The sequence below is a fragment of the Tupaia chinensis genome, unplaced genomic scaffold (genome assembly GCF_000334495.1).
Source record: "Tupaia chinensis unplaced genomic scaffold, TupChi_1.0 Scaffold000059_1, whole genome shotgun sequence".
NCBI lineage: Eukaryota > Metazoa > Chordata > Mammalia > Scandentia > Tupaiidae > Tupaia > Tupaia belangeri.
This window is the reverse complement of record NW_006159517.1, coordinates 226,588-232,678: the sequence shown is the minus strand read 5'-3', so window position 1 is coordinate 232,678 and position 6,091 is coordinate 226,588. Positions and strand designations below refer to the sequence as shown.

At 49.2% G+C, this 6,091-nt stretch overlaps 1 pseudogene; it reads left to right on the top strand.

Annotated features, from left to right (window-relative positions):
* The first annotated feature begins 2,728 nt into the window (after window positions 1–2,728).
* Window positions 2,729–3,455, top strand: LOC106736273 (histone deacetylase complex subunit SAP18-like; annotated as a pseudogene).
* Window positions 3,456–6,091: the final 2,636 nt, after the last annotated feature.

Here is a 6,091-nt window from a genome sequence, read left to right as displayed (position 1 = left end):
TCCAATGCCGTTCAAGTCCCGGACCTGGTAGCTTAAACTCACACCCGGCGCGTGTGCGTGTGGGCTCAAGATCCCAAGGAAGAGAATGAAGGAAAAGGGATTGTGGGATGGCCATCCCCCCGGGGGGTGATTCCTCAGTTTCTGTCTCACTCTGTCTTTCTGGGGAGCACACGTCCTATAGCAAAAACCTTTCCAAAAAGAAAAAGAAAAAGAAAAACACATTGGCAGATGTACATGCCCAAAATACCAATAGGAGGAAGAAATGGAGAAGAGATTGTAGAATCACCCCTCCCCATTGGAGGGTACTTTTTCCCTCTCCTTCCTCTCTCTCTAGCCAGTGCACACAATCTCTGGTAAAAAAAAACAATTTTTAAAGCTAAAATTCAGTCTTATAAGAAACCAAGCTCTTTTTAAACGTCTATCTGAATTTAAATGTGCAGGGGCCAGCAGATGGCATGATGGTTAAGGGCACTAGACTCCCACATGGTTAACTGCAGTTCAAGTCTCTCTCAGACCTGGTAGCTTGCTTTCTCACTCCCCTGCCCCCACCCCACCCCCCGTCCCTCTCTGGTCAAATTAAAACAAATAAATAAATAAAGTTAAATAAAGTAATTCATTTTTAAAAAATAATTTAAATGTGCATATACTTTTTTTTTTTTTTTTGGAGAGATTTTCACTGTAGGGCACGTGCGCTCGCCAGACAGACAGAGAGAGACATAGAAACAGAAAGCGAGAAAACCGCGGTCGACTACGTGGGAATCCAGCAACATAGCCATTACGCTAACTGCTGGTTCCCAATGTGCATATACTTTGACTTAGCAATTGCACTTCTAGAAATTATTCAGATTTCGTCAACATTGTCTTAGTAAAATGTGGGAGGCTGCAGCACCAGCGAGGCTGCCAGAGGTTTCTCAGAGAGCAAACAATTACCAGGATTGGTTCCCTTCCAAAAACCTGACCTTTGAAACTTTGCTCTGATTGGCCACTAGAATCCCTCAAATTTGCATATCTGGCACTTCATGATTGGTCCAAAAGCAACCAATCACGGCCCACCGTTTACAACCCACCAGAGTGTATATAACCACGATGCCTGGCCCACAGTAGCCAGACGACGACGACGACCGAGCAGACGACGACGACCAGGAAGACGACAACTGAAGAGCCTGAAGAGCTGAAACACCGCGCAGTCTCCAGACGACCCTGAAGATCCTGAAGAGCTGACACTGCATCGTCTCCAGACGACCTGGGAGACCCTGAAGAGCTGTAACACTACATCGTCTCCGGACGACCCTGAAGAGTTGTGATACCGCGTCATCTCCGTGCTGCTCACAGTAGACGACGCGACCCTTAAGAGTTGTGACACTGCGTCGTCTCTGTGCTGTACCGTGCTGCCCACAATAAACAGACGACACTGTCATCTCCGTGCTGTAACACTACGCTGCTTGCCCCGACTCTCACTCCTTCACTCAGGAAACCCGTTTGGCAGTCCCACCGGGTCAGGACACCTGGCGCCCGAACAGGGACGGGCCACCATAAAAGACTGAAAAGACCCGTCAACCGTGGAAAGAGTAAATGAACTATGGCACATTCTTAGGTGGAATATTATGTAGCCATGAAAATGTAGGGCACCAACTTACACACTTACATGGAAGGAACAGGTATTAAGTGAACATCAAAGCAAGGCACATGATGACACACACATAATACGTGTTAGCACCCTCTGTGAAAGACAAAGGCAAATGCACACATGCACATACCTAAGTAATTGTACAGACTTAAACTCTACATGGGATGAGTCACAAGAAACTGGGAGCATTGGCCACCTTCTGAAAGAACAAGTGACTGGTGAGGAAAGGAATCCTTTTGTACTTTTTTTAAACTTTACTTTTTATTTCTTTATTTATTTAAATTTGACCAGAGAGGGACGGGGTTGGGGCAGGTGAGAAAGCAAGCCACCAGCTCTAGCACTCGAACTGCAGTTGGCCATGTGACAGTCCAGTACCCTTAACCACCAAGCCACCTGCCAGCCCCAGTCCTTTCCTACTCTTATTAGATTTTTGCGATAGGGCACATGCGCTTGCTAGAAAGAGACTGAGACAGAGAGAGAGAGAGAGAAAGTGGGCAATCACCCCCGCCTCTAAGAGAGGTGGCCACACCACAATCCCTTCTCCTCCATCCTCATCTGGGGATTTGAGCCATGCACACACACACACACACACACACACCTCCAGCATAATTTAAGCATCCAAGTCCAGGACTCAAACTGCATAATTTGCTATGTGGGACCCAACCGCCTTAACCTCCATGCCACCTGTCAGTCCCATACTTTTATTTTTCAGTTTATGTATTTATTCCATAAGCAAGAGAGACAGTGAGAGCAAGAGACAACCAGCTTTCAGCCAGTCCCAGATCATGAGCATGCACGTGCCCCCTAAACTCAGAGAGGTCTCCAGGCAAGAACCCAGAACCTGCTATGTTGGTCAGCCTCACAGAGCATTGTATTTTACCACTATGCCACCATCTAGCCACCCACCTCCTGCATTTTATACTCCTGAATCGTATATACCATGCATTTGCTACCTACATGTGATACGAATCTAGTATTGTCAAAAGAACGCTGGTCCAGGACCAACCCTATGGCTAAGCGGTTAAGGGAGTGGACCCCACATGCCCAACCACAGTTCAAATTCAGGGCCTGACAGCTTGAAAAACGCCAGGCATGGTGCTCATGGTCATTGCAGGGGTCAGAGGTCAGGGCTAACGTCTCGTGGGCCATAGGAGAAAGAGGGCGGTGGAGTTGCGCATTACCCAGGAGGAAATTAAGAAGGAGCCAGAAAAGCCGATAGACCGCGAGAAGGCATGCCCTCTCTTGCTGTGGGATTTCACCAGCAATAACAATCGCCACCACCAATGGATGAGTTTCCCGAGGAAATGTACCATCCAGCAAGCTGCAGACCCACACTAGGATGGATGGAACCTTGAAAAAGCTTACTAGTGGGACAAGTAGTTAGCATAATGGCTATGTCACTGGACTCCCATGTAGTTGACTGCAATTCGAGTCCCAGACCGGGTGGCTTATACTCACATGGGGAGCGTGGGCATGCGTGCCCAAGATCCTGAGAGGAGAATGGAGAAGGGATTGTGATTTCTTGCTGTCTCTCTCTCTGGCGAGCACACGCACCCTATAGCAAAAACATCTCCAAAAAAAAGAGCTGACTGGTAAAAGAAGTCTACCCAGAAGCTAGGAAGAAGGGCACACACTCCAATTTTGCAATTGTTTGTACAGACCTTAAAAGATCTAGCTATCCCATTAAGGAGACTGGCAGCACCATGTCCAGCAGAAAGGGGACTCATGATTCCTCGCAGAAGTTTCAAACAGGAGATTATACGGACATGGCGATTACCCCTCCAAATCGGGCACCACCACCTCCTTCAGGCGCATGAGACCGTATTAGATTCCATTTCCTATTTCTTGAATTTATTTTTCAGTCAGTTACGTAAAATAAACTTACTCTTACCCCTCATTATTGTCATTAAGCCTTTAAATACTAAACAAATTGTAAAGAAGTTAGGTTTGAATGGGCTATGATAAGACTAGTAATAGAAAGTCTGTATGTTTCAAGTCCTTCTGTAAAATATAAAGAAAAGTGCTCTTAGCATCCTGTGTAAAACTATATTGTTAAATATGTGTGCAATCAAAAAAAAAAAAAAAAAGAAAAGAAAAGAAAACAACAACAACAAAACCTCAGGCACAAAAATCCCAACAAGATTGAGAAATGGAGAAGGGATTGCAGCATGGCCATGCCCTACTGGGGTTCTCTCTCTCTCTCTCTCTCTCTCTCTCAGGCACGCGCACACACACACTCTCTGGCAAGTACACACACTTTAGCGATTAAAAGAAAAAAGAGCTCAAAAGTCAGAACGCCACCATACTAGACAGAGTCTACATGTGTAAAATGGGGACTTGGGGATTTCACTACCTGCCTTCCAGTTCCTGGAGATTTGCAATGTGGTGCTACACAAGCCCTGACATGAAGCAGGAGTTATCTGAGAAATGTTAGTTTCCGTCCCTCCTGACCATCCTCACCTACGTGAGAACTGGATTTCCGGCTCCTGTGTTTGTTTAAATACTGAAAGGTAAACTGCATGATGTGTCCTGAATCCTGAGTGACCTTGATCCTAGGTAGATAGACCTGAATGAGAAACAGCAGGGAAGGAGGGATTTCTCCCTAGAGCCATCCTGCCCTTCCCTGAGCAAACACCCAGGGTGTGGAGAGACCAGGAGACTATTGGCTGCTCCCAGCTCACCAACTGCCTAGGGACAGGGCCCCATAAGACAGGTGGCTGGCTTCAAGGAGGATCAGGTGGGGCACAATTGAAAATATTGACTTAGGGCAAGAGGTCCCCTTTCACTAGGCGCTGCCCTGGGCTCCAACACCACCTCCTTAACTCCTGGGACCTGCTGGGAGGGCTGTCACCCAGCAGCCAGCAGCAGACATATGTATGGCATGTTATATAGAACATGCTCGTAGGTCACGCTAAAAATGAATTTCTTACAATGGCCCACTGCCAAAATAGAGCCGTGGCTCTACACAATAACGCTATTTTCACAAACTTCCTCTACAGCAACTAGACAGAGCCCTGGCCCCAGCCCGGGACTGAGTGGAAGGGCTGGGGGAGGCTCAGTGTGGAAGCTCAGCTCCATGGACTGGATGGATAACTCGGAGGGTGGCCTCAGGTGGATGCCCAGAACCGGGAGGCCAAGGGCCCAGAAACAGGAGTCCTGGAAGGAGACTGCACGGGGCCAGCTGTGAGCTTCCTGCGCAAGCCCGTCCCATTCACTGCACGCCCTGCATACGTCTCTTGTTTCTTGTTTATTCTGTCGGTGTTTCAGAACATGCAAGAATGCCCCCCTCTGGTCACAGGAAGGCTTGTGCACTGCCCCATGCTACCTGGGTGGTGGGTCTGCCAGGAACTCCGATGTGGCAGCAGTGGTGCCACGTGCTGGGAACATCCTAAACCACCTGCAGCTCTGAACCTTGCAGTCCCCCCCCCCACCCATGGACAGGCAAACCCATTCACACTGCACGAAATCTGCACACACCCACATATACACAACACACCCTCCACGTGCAAACACAGAATGCACTCACACCCTTCGTATCATAAGCACAGCGTGTAAAGAAGGGGTGGTACGAGTGCAGCTGGGAAGAACCCGCTCAGCAGTGCCAAGACCCACAGCACTTTGATTTCCAGAATCTAGTGTGACACACCCAATCACACGACAGACTCCAGACTCCGAAAGGACAGGAAAACCAGAACTTGTGGGCTGCTGGCTACAGAGGAGTAAAAGTGGTAAAAAGGTATCTCTGGCCACAAGGAAAAGCCACGGGCCTGGCCAAGCAGTACACACAGGTTTGGGAACTGGGCAGTCCTGGGTTCCAATCCCAGATCTGCTGTTTTCTAGGGAAGTCGATCACTAGGCCTGTCCAAATCTGGCTTCCATACCGCAAGCAGACCTGAGGCCGAAGCCTGTGGGGAGGCAGACTCCCCTAACAGTGCCATCTAAAACCTGCTCTGCCTGCCTCAAGCAGTTCGTGGCGCAGACTCGCCGAACATGGGTATTTGGGAGCTCGCTAGAAACGGTGGCACTCTACCCACAGGTAAAGACTAAACAGCGTCTGCGGCAGTGAACGCGGCGCCAAACAGGTATCCACAAGTCTCTTTAGGAGAGCATTTGGGGGCGTTCAGAGAGCATTCAGCTCCCCCTGCTTCCTGAGGCCGTCACAGCTTCTGAGTTCCAGGAAGAGGCCCCTGGACCCCCTCCATCCAGCCCCCTGGACATGGGATGTACACACAGCAAGGCAGGCTGGCAGGGCCAGCTGAGGCTTTATTGGAAAATACAGTTAAATTGGTTTCAGTTGGGGGCATAGGCAAGAGGGGGGACCCAGACAGTAGAGCTCTTTCCAGGGTGGGCTGCCGAGCCTCAGGTGAGTCTTCTTCTCCCTCCACTCCCCTGAACGACTGCTCCCCCCACCTGGAGTAGCCACCGCAGGAGAGAAGATGAGGAGGGGCTACAGTGGCCGCACAA